This window comes from Euphorbia lathyris, chromosome 1, assembly GCF_963576675.1.
Source record: "Euphorbia lathyris chromosome 1, ddEupLath1.1, whole genome shotgun sequence".
NCBI lineage: Eukaryota > Viridiplantae > Streptophyta > Magnoliopsida > Malpighiales > Euphorbiaceae > Euphorbia > Euphorbia lathyris.
In genome coordinates this window covers 75,901,799-75,917,943 of record NC_088910.1, presented here as the reverse complement: position 1 = coordinate 75,917,943, position 16,145 = coordinate 75,901,799, and the positions used below count along the sequence as shown (strand labels likewise).

Below are 16,145 nucleotides of genomic sequence, written 5' to 3'. Positions count from 1 at the left end.
AGTTTTTGCTCTATCCACTTCTAATCCCTTTTCAGATATTTTATGTCCTAAAACAATCCCCTCGTCAACCATGAAATGACATTTTTCCCAGTTTAATACTAAATTTGTTTCTTCACACCTAGACAAAACTTTATCCAAGTTTTGTAAGCATGAATCGAAAGAATCTCCATAAACGGAAAAATCATCCATAAAAACTTCCATCATATCTTCAATGAAATCATTAAAAATCGCAGTCATACACCGTTGAAATGTTGCTGGTGCATTACATAGACCAAATGGCATTCTCCTATATGCAAATGTTCCATAAGGACATGTGAAGGTTGTTTTGTCTTGGTCATCCGGGTAAATATATATTTGAAAGAACCCGGAGTAGCCATCTAGAAAACAATAGAAAGCATGACCAGCTATTCGTTCGATCATTTGATCAATGAAAGGTAGAGGAAAATGGTCTTTCCTAGTTGCTTTATTAAGGTTCCTGTAATCTATACAAACTCTCCAACCGGTGGTGGTTCGTGTAGGTATTAATTCACATTCGTCATTCCTTACAACAGTTATGCCTCCTTTTTTAGGTACACAGTGGATTGGACTAACCCATTGACTATCCGAAATAGGATAAATGATTCCATTGTCTAGAAGTTTAGTAATCTCGTTTTTTACTACTTCTTTCATATTCGGATTTAAGCGTCTTTGCCTATCCGCTTTAGGTGGCTTATCTTCTTCTAAGTGAATTCTGTGCATTACAATACTAGGATTAATTCCTTTTAAGTCTGAAATTTGCCATCCCATACTTCCTATTCTATTTCTAACAACTTCTTTTAATTTTTCTTCTTGAACTTGTGTTAGTTTGTTAGAGATAATTATAGGTAAAGAATCGCCTTCGCCTAAGAAGCGTACCTCAAATGGTTTGGTAATTCTTTAAGTTCTAATTTAGGTGGAATTATAATTGAAGGCGAAACTGGTCCATCTTCTCGAATCAAAGGCTCTGGGTCCCTATCTTCTAATTCTTCACTCATTATAGGTTCTATTATTTCTTCTTTTTTAATAATGTCATTTACACATTCTTCAACTAAATCAAGTTTCATACAAGCGAAATCCTCCATAGGATATTTCATTGCTTGGTTCATATCAAACTCGATCTTATCGTCTCCTATTCTTAAAACTACTTCCCCTTCCGACACATCAACTAGAGCACGTCCCGTGTTCATGAACGGTCTACCAAAGATTAGCGGACAATTAACGTCATATGCAAAATCTAATATAACAAAATCGGTAGGAAAAATAAATTTGTCAACTTTAACTAAAACATCCTCGACAATACCATATGGTCTTTTAGTGGTTTGGTCTGCTAATTGCAAAACCATATTGGTACGTTTGATATCTTCTTCTAAGCCTAACTTATTAAAAATAGATAATGATATCAAGTTTATGCTTGCTCCTAAATCACAAAGACAACTTGGGAATTCAATATCTCCCAACTTATACGGAATGGTAAAACATCCGGGATCTTTGAGTTTAGTGGGCAAATTACTTGACACAATTGAACTACAATCTTCAGTTAGCGAAATGGATGAAATTCCTTCCCAATTGATTTTCTTTGAAATTAAATCTTTTAGGAATTTACCATAATTGGGAATTTGCGTAATCGTATCCATAAACGTCAAATTAATATGCAAAATTTTAAGTTTGTCTAAAAATGTTAAAAGTTGTTTGTCATAGTCCTTATTGCGGACTTTGTGTGGAAAAGGTGGTTTGGGTATAAAAGTTTTTGTACTTGAGTCAATTGGTGTATCTTTTTGGTTTAATATATCTTCTTTGGATTTTGGTAAATCAGTTCCTGGTAAACTTGAATTTCCGGGCATTTCCGGACCTAAGTAATTTTTCCCTGAACGAAGAGTGATAGCCTTTACATGCTCTTTCGGATTTTCTTCCGTATGGCTGGGAAGACTTCCCTCTTTACGGGATGGAATTGATTTAGCGAGTTGTCCAATTTGAACCTCCAAATTATGGATGCTAGATGATTGGTTTTTAATAAGCTGATCGAATTTATTCTCGATCCGTTTAAAACCATCTTCGTGATTACTTATTTTTCCGCTCATAGCATCAATAAATTTGTCGATCTTAGAAGATAAAGTGCTAATCGTATCTCTTGATTGATTTTGATAATTAGTGGTACGATTTTGATTAGCATTGGCATTATTATTATTATCTCTCCAGTTAAAGCTAGGATGATTTCTCCATCCAGGATTATATGTATTGGAATAAGGGTTATTAGTTTGGTTTTGCCCTTGGATAAAATTTACCTGTTCAATTTTGCTCATACCTTCATAATCCACATCCGTTTGGATTGGATTACCATTAGGATCACACGGTGCCATAAACCTATCAATTTTGTGCGATAAGGCAGAAAATTGGGCTTGCAACATCGCAACTGGATCAAGATTCACTATACCTTTAACTGATGATGTAGTTAAGGATGATGGTTTCACCAATGGTACGTGTCCACGTTCCGCGGGCCAAATACTACTGTTGATTGCCATTTCCTCCAAAAGTTCTCTTGCTTGGGCCGACGTTTTCTTCATGAATAACCCTCCAGACATATCATCTAATGAACCTCTAGTTGTAGGATTCAATCCATTATAAAATGTTTGCATTAAAAGTTCAGCGGGCAGTTGGTGGTGTGGGCATAAACGTTGAAGTTCTTTAAAACGTTCCCAAGCCTCATAAAGAGTTTCATTATCATTTTGAGAAAAAGATGTTAACTCTTTTATGACTCTTGCGGTTTTTACTAAAGGAAAATATTTTGATAAAAACGCTTGGGCTAATTGCTCCCAAGTTTCAAATGTTGCGGCTGGCATAGAAGTTAACCATTCTTTGGCTCGATCCTTCAAAGTAAAAGGAAAAAGGCGAAGTTTGATTGCTTCCGCAGTCACATCTGTTATTTTAAAAGTGTCGCAAATTTCTAAGAAATTTGTCAAATGGGTGTTAGGATTTTCGTTAGATAACCCGTAAAATGTTACATTATTTTGCAACATATTAAGCAATGCTGGCTTAATTTCAAATTGGTTTGCATTTATTTGGGGTCTAACTATGCTGTTTGTTACACCTGCCACTCCTGGCCTAGCGTAATCCATAAGTGTAGCCATAATTTTTGGCTCAGTAACTCTAGTTTTTATTGGAGTCTTGTTTTTGTTTTTCTTGTCTTTCTTGTTCTTTTTAACCGTTTTTTCAATTTCTGGGTCTAGCAGTTTTGGTGGAATGCCTGAACTTCGAGAACTGCGCATGAACTTGAAATTTCTCACGAACCGAAACTACCTTCAAAACAGAATTTGAAAAATAAATATGTTAGTAATTTGAAATAAGTAAAATATAAAATTTTGAATAAGTATAAATAAACCTAGATTCGAAATAAAACATGAAAAATCTAAATTTTTGTCAAAAATTTTGGCGTTCCCCGGAAACGGCGCCAAAAACTTGTTGAGCGATTTCCGCAAGTGCACGGTATACACTTGTAGTAATAAAAGATATTGATCCCACAGGGAACGTTTTTTAACAAAAACTTATTTTGGATTGGTTAAATTTACTTTTAAGGTTTGTAATATGGGAAATCGTTAAATCGGATTTGGTTTTGAAATTGCTAGAATAAGAATTGGATTAGAGTATAGCAAATGTTAGAAAACACTTCTGATTTAGGGATAAATTTACAAAACAGAAACGTGTAGTTCTTTATAAAAGTAAACAAATGTATTCGTTTGCATTAAGCAAAGAAAACAACTTTAAACTTTGTATAAATTATAACAATGAAATAAACGTCGATTCCTCTAATTTTAGGGCTTTAAACTGCAGTCAATCCTCCTACGGTCGGGTTAGATCACTACCTTAACCAAATTGATACTCTACTGATGATATCAATTTGCCTAAGTGTTCAACAAAGTTTCCTTGTAAAGATTTTGAATTTAACTACGTTTTAATGAAAACACCAGAACTCACTTCAGATCATTTACCAAAGTGCTACATAAAAATCTATCGAACAGAATGAACTTTATTAGATGTAATATGAATTTGATACAAGTTTACAGAGAACAAGAAACATGGAAACTTTCGACGGCTTGCAAGTGAACGGGTTGTCAATCCTTTCCTTGGGTTTCGTTAGAGTTTGTCAGGCTCAGGGGCGGATCCTCTACTAAATCTTCTCGCTGTAACTTCGTAATAGAGATACGGTCGGCTGCTACCAAAATGTAAACTAATATGAACAAATCTAAACGCTACTGTGTTTGTAATTATTGAATGAACAATGTGTGTACATCATATTGCTTTTACAGAAATGAACTCTAAATTCTGAATCGATTGACTCGGAATTCCTGCATTAATTCTATACTAATCTTCTAGTTTTCTATATCTCCAACTCTCCATCAACTCTTTATTTATAGATGTTGAAGAGTCATGATTGAAGTGTCGTGTCCGTTGTGAAGGGTCGTATCCTCTGCGAATAGATGTTTTTATCCACCCGAACGAACGCGTTTCGTCAAAAACGAATGTGTGCGAATGGCTCTCCAGGAATTTCTGAACTTGCCGAGAATGCAAATTCTCAGCCGAGAATGGGGGATCAAATATTTGGTCTTCGAAATCGTCAAGGGAAAAAGCTGGTGACGCGTGTCGCGACCGAGAATGGAGGATTCTCGGTCACGACACGGAGTATTTTCCGTTTCTTTGACTTTGTCCTCGTCCTCGTTTTGGCGTGTTTGATCTTCGTCGTCTTCGACTCCTTTTGTAGGGTTTTTATTCTGTTTTTAACCTCTTTTCGTTCCTATTTGGATTTTACCAAATATTTTAGGTACCTTGCAAGAAAGAAACATATCCGAAAGTAAAAGTATCCTAAACAGGTATAAATAGTATGAATTCGAAGCAAAACTGATGTAATTATTGATGATATTTTAGGTATATTTTGGGCTTAACATTTAGCAGGGTTGCTAAATAAGATGGGGTAATCGTTATCTTTTGCCCTTTGACATGGGTTACCAGATGGTCAGCATCTTCTTCGTCAACACAGAGGTTGGAATAGAATTCCCTTACTAACCTAGGGTAGGCTTTACCAGGAAGGGAGAAGAGTCCAGCCTATTCATTCTTCGAGATCCATTCACAGAACGGTTGCTCAGCCGTTACAAAGCTCGGAAAAAACCATCGACAGCAAAGTACTTCATGGTTCTTAACACTTTTGTAGACCTTGAGGAAAAACTTTTCCTTGGGCTGTTTGTCCTTCTTTTTCGAAGAGGTTGCGAGGTCAGCTTGAGGGCTCTTGCTTGGAGTTTGGTCATGCTGACCTTGTCCTTTGGTGGGTGTCTCGCTAAATTCCTGCTGAGGAGGAGACATAGGGTTTTCATCGGAGTGATTCTTGTCTTAATCACCACTGGAGAGATTCTGAGAGTCCGACATAATTTTCTCAGAGATTTTTAGAGGTTTTTGGAATTTGGAGAGCGAAAGATTTGAATGCCAAAGAATTCGAGTGTAAAGAGAGATAAGTGGGAAATCTTCCACTATTTATAGTGGTTCGAATTGATCCTATACGTTGAACTAGCCGTTTTACCTCGAGATGATCAATCAACAAAGATTCTGGCATTTATGACACATTCGGCGTATGTGTTTTCCTCATTATTTCTTACGTCATCCTAGGTGGCTATTTAATTCGCGTGCTAGCATTTAATGTTGCAAGTGGGCTTTACTCAGTTTGTTAGAATACTAATCGTTTATGGTACTGAGTGCACGGTTTTACGTAGAGGGTTTTCATACTATTTTAGTAACTCATCTTAAGGTAATCACTCAGCATGTATGTCTTTACTCAGCATAAGGTGATTTTTTATAACACATAGAAGTTACTAATCTAGCACAAGTTACTCAGCATGGTAATCACTCAACATTCAATTAAGCACATAGTATTATTGAAGAGGATTAGACATACCGATAGCTTCCCTTAATATGCTGAATTGCTCACGAGCCAAATGCTTAGTGAAGATATCCGCAAGCTGATCATCTGTAGGTACGTAGGTCAGCTTGATCTCACCCTTGAGTACATGATCTCTAATGAAGTGATGTCTTATGCTGACATGCTTCATTCTGCTGTGTTGGATTGGATTTTTGGACAGGTCAATAGCGCTTTTGTTATCACATTTGACTTCAATTGTTTCTGTTTTGACTCCGTAATCCTCAAGCTGTTGCTTAATCCATAGGACTTCAGCCACACAGCTTCTAGCAGCAATGTAATCAGCTTCAGTTGTAGAAAGGGCAACTGATGACTGCTTCTTGCTGAACCAAGATACTAGACAACTTCCAAGGAAGTGGCATCCTCCCGAAGTACTCTTACGCTCTAGCTTATCTCGTCCATAGTCAGCATCAGTATATCCAATGAGTGTGAAGTCATTTGAGTTTGGATACCATAAACCTGCATTAACTGAGCTCTGCAAATATCTAAAGATTCGTTTTACAGCTGCAAGGTGAGATTCCCTGGGGTCAGCTTGATATCTAGCGCAATAGCATACTGAGTACTGAATATCAGGTCTACTAGCAGTAAGATAGAGTAAAGAGCCAATCATACTTCGATATAACTTACTATCTACTGACTTACCTTTCTCATCCATGCATAGGACAGTGTCAGTACCCATTGGGGTTGATATGGGTTTACAATCTTCCATATCGAACTTTTTGAGCATTTCCTTGGCGTACTTGGACTGACTAATAAAGATGTCATTCTTGCCTTGCTTGATTTGTAGTCCAAGGAAAAAGTTGAGTTCGCCCATCATAGACATCTCGAACTCAGTTTGCATCTGTTTACTAAATTCTTTGCACATAGATTCGTCAGTAGCACCAAAGATTATATCATCTACGTAAATTTGTGCTAGCAATGTATATTTACCCTTTTTCTTAATGAACAAGGTTGTGTCAGCTTTGCCTCTGACATAGTTCCTGGTCAGCAGGAAGTTGGTCAACCTCTCATACCAAGCACGTGGTGCTTGTTGGGGTTTGGTGTCCTATAGACAATTGTTCTAGGATACAAACTTAATGTAAATGAATTGTTCTTTATATCATTTGTTTTAATGAGATATATGTTTTATAACTATATAAAGGCAATCCCTTTTAAGCACTAAATAAAGTCTAATAAAAGGAAATCCGTAAGTTTGTTTAAAGTGATTATAAAGTGTTCATACAAGCATGAAGTGAGACAAAACTTTATAATAAACTAATAAACTTAAAACCACCCCAAGTCAAGTGATATGTTTAGGATTGATATATCATTGTTGAGACTTGTATGTAACAATGTCTTCTGTCCGACAGAAAGCTGATCTCACAAGCTTCATATATATAGATATCTGGACAGTTACACAGATCCGATGAAACGTTGTTCATTGGGATTGGGGATCCGATTTGAGATAACAGGATGGGTAGATTCATCCTTGTCACCTGTTCATCTCATTGGTATTAATAGGTATAACTAATCCTCAGACTCAAAGGAATCTTAATTGGTCATCCTGAATTACTGAATGCGAGACTTTGATTCTGCGGTCCCACGATCCTTAACAGAGATGACTCTGGGGTGTGAACTGCAAAGGTTGGGTGTCATAGGAGGTAATGTCAGGGTAGTTATACATTGGATTGAGCATTTATCACTCCCGATTAATGGGAGATACGTCCATGGATCACTTATGGAAGACTCGACTCTAAATCCTTGCAAGGTGATAGCTTAAGACTTGAAATGCGAATTTCACTTAACCTATCTATTTGAGTTGACTCGGCCTGTACAAGTAAAACGAACGTCTCGCTATATGTGACTTGACATCATCCATAGTCATAAGATTCAGTTCAAGGATGTAGTTGATAAATGATCGAATTATACTGTAACTAATACAGAAAGGTTAACGACGGAATCAACCTGTCTTCTTAACGGACTCTGGGGGAATGATTACAGACTTGCCAATAACATACTCAGTACATCATTCCGTTATGCAAAGATTAAATATAATTCTTGAAGAAATTAATTTAATAGTTGCATACGGCCAGAAGTAGTAAGAACCTAATGGATCACACATAAGACTTGGAACCAAAAGAGAGATGGATGTTGTTAATTGATGGAAGCCCAAATGAGCCCAGTAAGGCCCATTTACTTAAGGGGGGCCGAAATTTATATGTAATTGGTAAGGAATTATTTTAATTCCATTAATCCTAATTTGATTAGGAATATGAATTAAATTAATTAAGAGATAATTAAGTTAGGAGTTTTAATTAGATTAATATACTCCTATTATTATCCAATAAGGTTATTTATTATTATCCTAGATATATTAGATATATAGTGAGATAATAATTAGGAATTCTATTCCGAATTGAATTCCTATTAAGTAACCTATTCCTATCTAACTAGGGTTTAGATACAAGAGATTATATATACCCCCTTACTACATGAATTTCGACTAAGCTCTTACCCTCCTCTCTATGTGATTTTCGAAACCTACATCTAGAGAGAAAGAGAATTTGACTCCCCTAGTTCGTGGACGAGAATTAATACAGCTTTCATCGTTTGATTAATTTCATTCATCTTCTTTTCTCTTTGATCTTGTGTTGATTAATTAGAGGCAATCTATTTTGGTTGCATCTCATACGGTTGATTCTAACTTAATCTCACTGTGTTTTACTTTGTGCTTGGGAACTCGGAGAAGAGTTGTGGGCACTTTATTAACAACGGTAGATTGTTCATCATAAGGTATTTCTTCTTATCCCTCTTTATATGAAATAATGATTAACGGATCCTATGGTTAAAAGAAAGTAGGCTAAAATTTTTATATTTCCGCTGCTATACCTTAGCCTAAATTCTTACAGTGGTATCAGAGCCATCATTAAATCCGTTATTTCATATATGAAAATTTAGAAGTTTTTCAATAGGATTGAATAAATATTTATGGTTAGGTTAATTGATAAATAAGTTTTGATTAATTAATCCTAAAGATAAATAAGTTTTAATTAATTGTTAATTAAAATTGATTATGCGTATGTTCGTAATTATTTCGGTTGATAATCATTATAACAAAATCTATTAGTTTTATAGTTAGGTTAATAAAATCAGTTTTATTAATTCTAAAGATAAAACGGAAACCTATTGTAGTTTTTCCTGTTTCTGAAAGTCGTTTTTAAAACCGTTTTAAAATCTGATATATATATATATATATTTATAAATAAAAAAAAATATAACGCGACAGCAGCCCGAGTCTCGCCTCGCGGCGCGACTGGCCGCTGTCGCGCGCGGCTGCTGCCTCGCGGCAGCAGCTGCGTGCGGCGCTCGGGTGCCGCTGCCGCAAGGCAGCGGCGTCCCGCGCGCCCTAAGGGCCGCTGCCAATCGGCAGCGGCCCACTCTCGGGCCCGGCCCGATACCCACTTGATTTTAAATGGTTTAAAATCGTTTTATATTTAAATATATATATATTTCAGAAATTGATAGTTTTCTGTTTTGATTATCGAATGAAAATTTGTTTAAAAGTTTGTTTTACCAATTTGTAAATCAAAATGTTAAATGAATTAAAATCTAAATAATTGGAACATGCATAATTAAAGTTTTGTATAGTTATATTAACCTAAAAGTTTAATATAAAAGGATACGAAACTATTAGAAGTAAAATTGGATGAAATTTAATTTGATAAGTTAATGTGATTAACATAAATATTACATAAGATAGTTATGTAATCAACCAATTAAATTTATTTAATTGAGTCTATGCATATTTGGAGTTATGGACATATTTGGACCCTCTCTTTAGTCTTTTGGTATTTTTGAAATAGGGCTTGCAAGTCCTGCCTATCTACTGTCTATTGTAATTTCTCCTCTCATCTAATTCCCTTCTATTCAGTTGAAGTTTTCTTTAGTAGTATAGAAATTAATATGTAATTTCAAGGCGCCATGGAGAAGACGGAGGACCTAAAGAGAAATATGTAATAGTTAGTATTTCCTTAGGTTTGCCCTTTTATTCCGTCTCTGGCTCGACGGAATAATTTAGATGATATGTCCATAACGCCAATGTATGTGAATGTATGTGTCTGATGTATGCTAAAGCAAATCAAGACTAAGTTAGATTATGAGACCTAAAATAAAATCCCTCATTAAAAAGTTAAGTAAATAAGTAAGTTATTAAAATCGGTTGCCCCTCCCTAATATTATAATTCAACCGGCAGTACTGGGGGCCTTTGGGTTGTTGAGTAAACTCAAGCTCGGGGTCTTATGGTAACACCTGAATTATCGAAAATCATTCTTTCATGAATATGGGGTAATACTTAAATTAGATTATGATAATTGGATGAGTAAACTCATGTTGTCATAAACTAATGGGCAAGATGGTTGGGATTAATATGAATAGCATATTAGTTACTAATGTGGTTAGTAACCCAATAACCTAGGAATCACATTAGAGATGTTTTGATTATATGAATCTACCTAATGAATGAGACTAGCTTGTTGAGTAAACTCAAGGCGAAATCTCAGGAGTTAGGATCCTAGCTCACTAAAGGATTTGTGAAATTCTTCGAATTAATATGGAGGGCTATTAATTTGGCAAAATAGTGGGAGCAATCTAAAATAAACTAAAAGGCCTATATTTTTAGATTGATATACTTTAAGCAAATGAATGACATACGTTTACTCTTTCTCACTCTCAGGTTTAATTAAACGCACACTCTTAAAAATCATGACTAACACCAATCTGCGAAACATTCTTACCGATAACAAATTGAATGGTTCAAACTTCACCGACTGGTATCGCAACCTCAAAATTGTTTTGAAGTTCGAAAGGAAAGGGTATGTACTTGATACACCGATACCCCCTTACCCAACGAATGATGCTTCCTACCAAGAGTCTTATGCTTACTTGAAGCACAAATCTGATGATGATCAGACAGGAGACATCATGTTTGCATCTTTGACATCGGAAGTTAAAAGGCAACTACATTCAGATATGGATGCCTATTCCATGGTCAAGCACCTAAAAGAGTTATTTGTAAATGAAACTCGGTGCGAGCGCTTCAAAATAACAAAGGAGTTATACAAAAGCAAGATGCAGGTGGGCACATCTGTAATGGCACATTGTGCCAAAATGATCAGCCTTATCACCAAGTTTTCTAGTATTGGAGATGCGATGGATGATGAACTAAGTGAAAACTTACTTCTTCAATCCCTCCCCGAGAGTTACTCACAGTTAATCGAGAACTACCAAATGAGTGGCTTGCAAATCTCTCTTGCAGAGCTTGCACATATGCTCGAGTCAGTCGAGCCCATTATAAAAGAAAACGAGGAGATAATGGCCCTTGCTATTGAAGGATCGAGAAAAAGGAAAGGGATCTCTCCCGATCCAAACCATCCTGATAAAAGCAATGGGGCTATGCTCACTGAAACAAAGGGAAAGGAATTAAAAAAGCCCAAAGGAAAATGCTACTATTGTGGTGACTTGGGGCATTGGAAGAGGGACTGCATGGAGTACCTAACCTTCCACAAGAAGGAAAATAACGGTGCTATAGCATCTGGTATGTTTTATATTGAAATAAATACAGTTTCACTGTCTGAATCTTGGGTACTTGATACCGGATGTGGATCTCATATTTGTACAAATATGCAGGAGCTAAAACAGACTAAGGAACTAAAGAAAGGAAGCATAAACTTGCGAGTGGGAAATGGAGCAAGAGTTGCCGCCATCACAATTGGAGATTATGTTTTATCTTTGCCCTCTGGGCTTGTAATAGAATTAAGGAATTGTTTATACGTTCCTGAAATGTCTCGTAACATTATTTCTATTAGCCGTCTTGTTGACGATGGTTTTCATATTTCAATAAAGAACAATAGTTGCAATTTTTATAAAGATTCGATCTTTTATTTTTCAGGAATATCACAAAATGGGATTTATGTGTTGGATGACAAAACTCCTGTTTTTGCAATTGATACCAAAAGACATAAGATAGATAATTCAACTTACTTGTGGCATTGTCGTTTAGGCCATATAAACAAGAGACGCGTGCTAAAGCTACATTCAGATGGGCTTATAGATCCAATCGATCATGAATCATTGGAAACATGCGAATCATGTTTAAAAGGTAAAATGATAAAGACACCCTTTAGCAATAAAGGTGAGCGTGTATCAAACACTCTAGGACTTATTCATTCAGATGTATGCGGTCCTATGTCAGTCCAAGCAAGAGGAGTATTCAGATACTTCATAAGTTTCATAGATGACCATACCCGATATGGTTACGTCTACTTGATGAAGCACAAATCAGAAGCTTTTGAGAAATTCAAATGCTTCAAGAATGAAGTGGAAAATCAATTAGAAAGGAAAATAAAGACGCTTCGATCTGATCGAGGTGGCGAATATCTTTCAGATGATTTTCTGAATTATCTAACTGAATGTGGGATATGCTCACAATGGACACCTCCCTATACACCACAACACAATGGTGTATCCGAGAGGAGAAACCGTACCCTACTAGATATGGTACGATCCATGATGAGCATGGCCTTACTTCCAAAGACGTTTTGGGGCTATGCCTTAGAAACTGCCCTCTTCACCCTAAATCGAGTACCAACTAAATCCGCTAGTTCCACACCATATGAATTGTTCGTTGGTAGGAAACTCGTGTTCTCATTCATGAGAGTATGGGGTTGTTCAGCATTTGTCAAACGCATTGCGTCCGACAAACTAGATTCTAAATCTGATAAATGTTTCTTCATTGGATACCCTAAGGAAACTATGGGATATTACTTCTATCATCTAGATGATCAGAAAGTAATCGTATCCAAGCATGCAACCTTCTTAGAGAAAGAGTTTCTCGAAGAAACACAAAAGGGAAGCATGATTGAACTTGACGAAGTTCAAGAAGAAGAGACACCAACTGAAACGACAGAGGCGGTTGAGGTACCCGAAGGAGTCCCATTAGATGAGACTCCAGTGCCACCTATTCGTAGATCACAAAGAGTTCGTCAACTCCCAGTTAGATATGGTTTTCTAGTGGGAGATGATAATGAGGTTCCCGTGTTAGACGACGAACCCGAAAACTACGAAGAGGCTCTTACTAGTCCAGATTCTAAAGCATGGCTTGAGGCCATGGATTCTGAAATGGATTCCATGTATACTAACCAAGTGTGGACTTTGGTTGATCCACCCGAAGGGATAATTCCCATTGGGTGCAGGTGGATCTTCAAAAAGAAGACAGACATGGATGGAAAGGTTAGCACCAACAAAGCTAGGTTAGTAGCGAAAGGATATCGTCAGAAGCAAGGAATTGATTATGACGAAACTTTCTCTTCTGTGGCTATGTACAAATCAATCAGAATCATGCTTGCAATTGCCGCTCATTTTGATTATGAGATTTGGCAAATGGATGTGAAAACAGCTTTACTGAACGGAAACCTGCTTGAGGATGTATATATGATGCAGCCTGAAGGTTTCATATCGAAGGATGCAAATAAAGTTTGCAAACTTCAGAGATCCATTTATGGACTCAAGCAAGCATCTAGAAGCATGAATAAGCGTTTTGACGAAACCATAAAACAATTTGGTTTCGAACAAAATTGCGAAGAAGCTTGCATTTACAAGAAAGCAAGTGGGAGCTCTATAGCATTTCTCATACTATATGTGGACGATATATTATTAATGGGAAATGACATTGCTCTACTACAGTCAGTGAAAGTATGGTTATCTGGTAACTTCTCAATGAAAGACCTTTGTGAAGCAGCCTATATACTTGGTATAAAGATCTACAGAGATAGATCACGTAGACTGCTTGGTCTTTCACAGGCTACATACATTGAAAAGGTGCTAAATCGGTTTAGCATGCTTGAATCGAAACGAGGTAACTTACCCATGCTACATGGAGTAAAGTTAAACAATCATCAATGTCCTAAAACCGATGATGATAAAAGACGCATGGCTGTAGTACCGTACGCCAGCGTAATCGGTTCGATTATGTATGATATGCTATGCACTAGACCGGACGTAGCGTTCGTGTTATCAGTAACGAGTCGTTACCAAGGTAATCCGGGAGACCAGCATTGGATTGCTGTCAAGAACATTCTTAAGTACTTGAGAAGAACTAAAGATATGTTCCTAGTGTACAGAGAAGGTGATCTGAAAATAGAAAGATTTTCAGATGCAAGTCATCTCACAGATGAGAATGATTTTAAATCCCAATCAGGATACCTGTTTATCTTGAATGGGGGTGCGGTCAGTTGGAAGAGTTCCAAGCAGGGAAGCGTAGCTTTCTCTACGACCGAGTCAGAGTACATCGCTACTGCAGAAGCAGCAAATGAAGCAGTTTGGATTAGAAAGTTCATTACAGAACTAGGTGTGGTGCCTGGCATTGTCAATCCCATTACTCTGTATTGTGATAACAATGGAGCCATTGCGCAAGCAAAGGAACCACGGTCTCATAATGAATCCAATCACTACCTAAAGCGATACCACATCATTAGAGAGATTGTGGCTAGAGGAGATGTGAGAATAGAAAGAGTACCTACAGAGGACAACGTTGCAGATCCGTTGACAAAGCCTTTTAACCCAGAAAGTACATGATCGTCATCTAACTTCTACTGGGATAAGTTTTAGAAACAATTGGCTTTAGTCCAAGTGGGAGTATGTTGGGGTTTGGTGTCCTATAGACAATTGTTCTAGGATACAAACTTAATGTAAATGAATTGTTCTTTATATCATTTGTTTTAATGAGATATATGTTTTATAACTATATAAAGGCAATCCCTTTTAAGCACTAAATAAAGTCTAATAAAAGGAAATCCGTAAGTTTGTTTAAAGTGATTATAAAGTGTTCATACAAGCATGAAGTGAGACAAAACTTTATAATAAACTAATAAACTTAAAACCACCCCAAGTCAAGTGATATGTTTAGGATTGATATATCACTGTTGAGACTTGTATGTAACAATGTCTTCTGTCCGACAGAAAGCTGATCTCACAAGCTTCATATATATAGATATCTGGACAGTTACACAAATCCGATGAAACGTTGTTCATTAGGATTGGGGATCCGATTTGAGATAACAGGATGGGTAGATTCATCCTTGTCACCTGTTCATCTCATTGGTATTAATAGGTATAACTAATCCTCAGACTCAAATGAATGTTAATTGGTCATCCTGAATTACTGAATGTGAGACTTTGATCCTGCGGTCCCACGATCCTTAACAGAGATGACTCTAGGGTGTGAACTACAAAGGTTGGGTGTCACAGGAGGTAATGTCAAGGTAGTTATACATTGGATTGAGCATTTATCACTCCCGATTAATGGGAGATACATCCATGGATCACTTGTGGAAGACTCGACTCTAAATCCTTGCAAGGTGATAGCTTAAGACTTGAAATGCGGATTTCACTTAACCTATCTATTTGAGTTGACTCGGCCTGTACAAGTAAAACGAACGTCTCGCTATATGTGACTTGACATCATCCATAGTCATAAGATTCAGTTCAAGGATGTAGTTGATAAAGGATCGAATTATACTGTAACTAATACAGAAAGGTTAACGACGGAATCAACCTGTCTTCTTAACGGACTCTGGGGGAATGATTACAGACTTGCTAATAACATACTCAGTACATCATTCCGTTATGCAAAGATTAAATATAATTCTTGAAGAAATTAATTTAATAGTTGCATACGGCCAGAAGTAGTAAGAACCTAATGGATCACACATAAGACTTGGAACCAAAAGAGAGATGGATGTTGTTAATTGATGGAAGCCCAAATGAGCCCAGTAAGGCCCATTTACTTAAGGGGGGCTGAAATTTATATGTAATTGGTAAGGAATTATTTTAATTCCATTAATCCTAATTTGATTAGGAATATGAATTAAATTAATTAAGAGATAATTAAGTTAGGAGTTTTAATTAGATTAATATACTCCTATTATTATCCAATAAGGTTATTTATTATTATCCAATAAGGTTATTTATTATTATCCTAGATATATTAGATATATAGTGAGATAATAATTAGGAATTCTATTCCGAATTGAATTCCTATTAAGTAACTTATTCCTATCTAACTAGGGTTTAGATATAAGAGATTATATATACCCCCTTACTACATGAATTTCGACTAAGCTCTTACCCTCCCCT

The 16,145-nt window shown here is 36.5% G+C and overlaps 1 non-coding gene across 1 annotated transcript; it reads left to right on the top strand.

Annotated features, from left to right (window-relative positions):
- Positions 1-2,667: 2,667 nt before the first annotated feature.
- On the top strand, positions 2,668-2,774 carry LOC136215984 (small nucleolar RNA R71). The gene has a single exon (XR_010682984.1). It is a non-coding gene; the product is annotated as a small nucleolar RNA R71 (small nucleolar RNA).
- Positions 2,775-16,145: the final 13,371 nt, after the last annotated feature.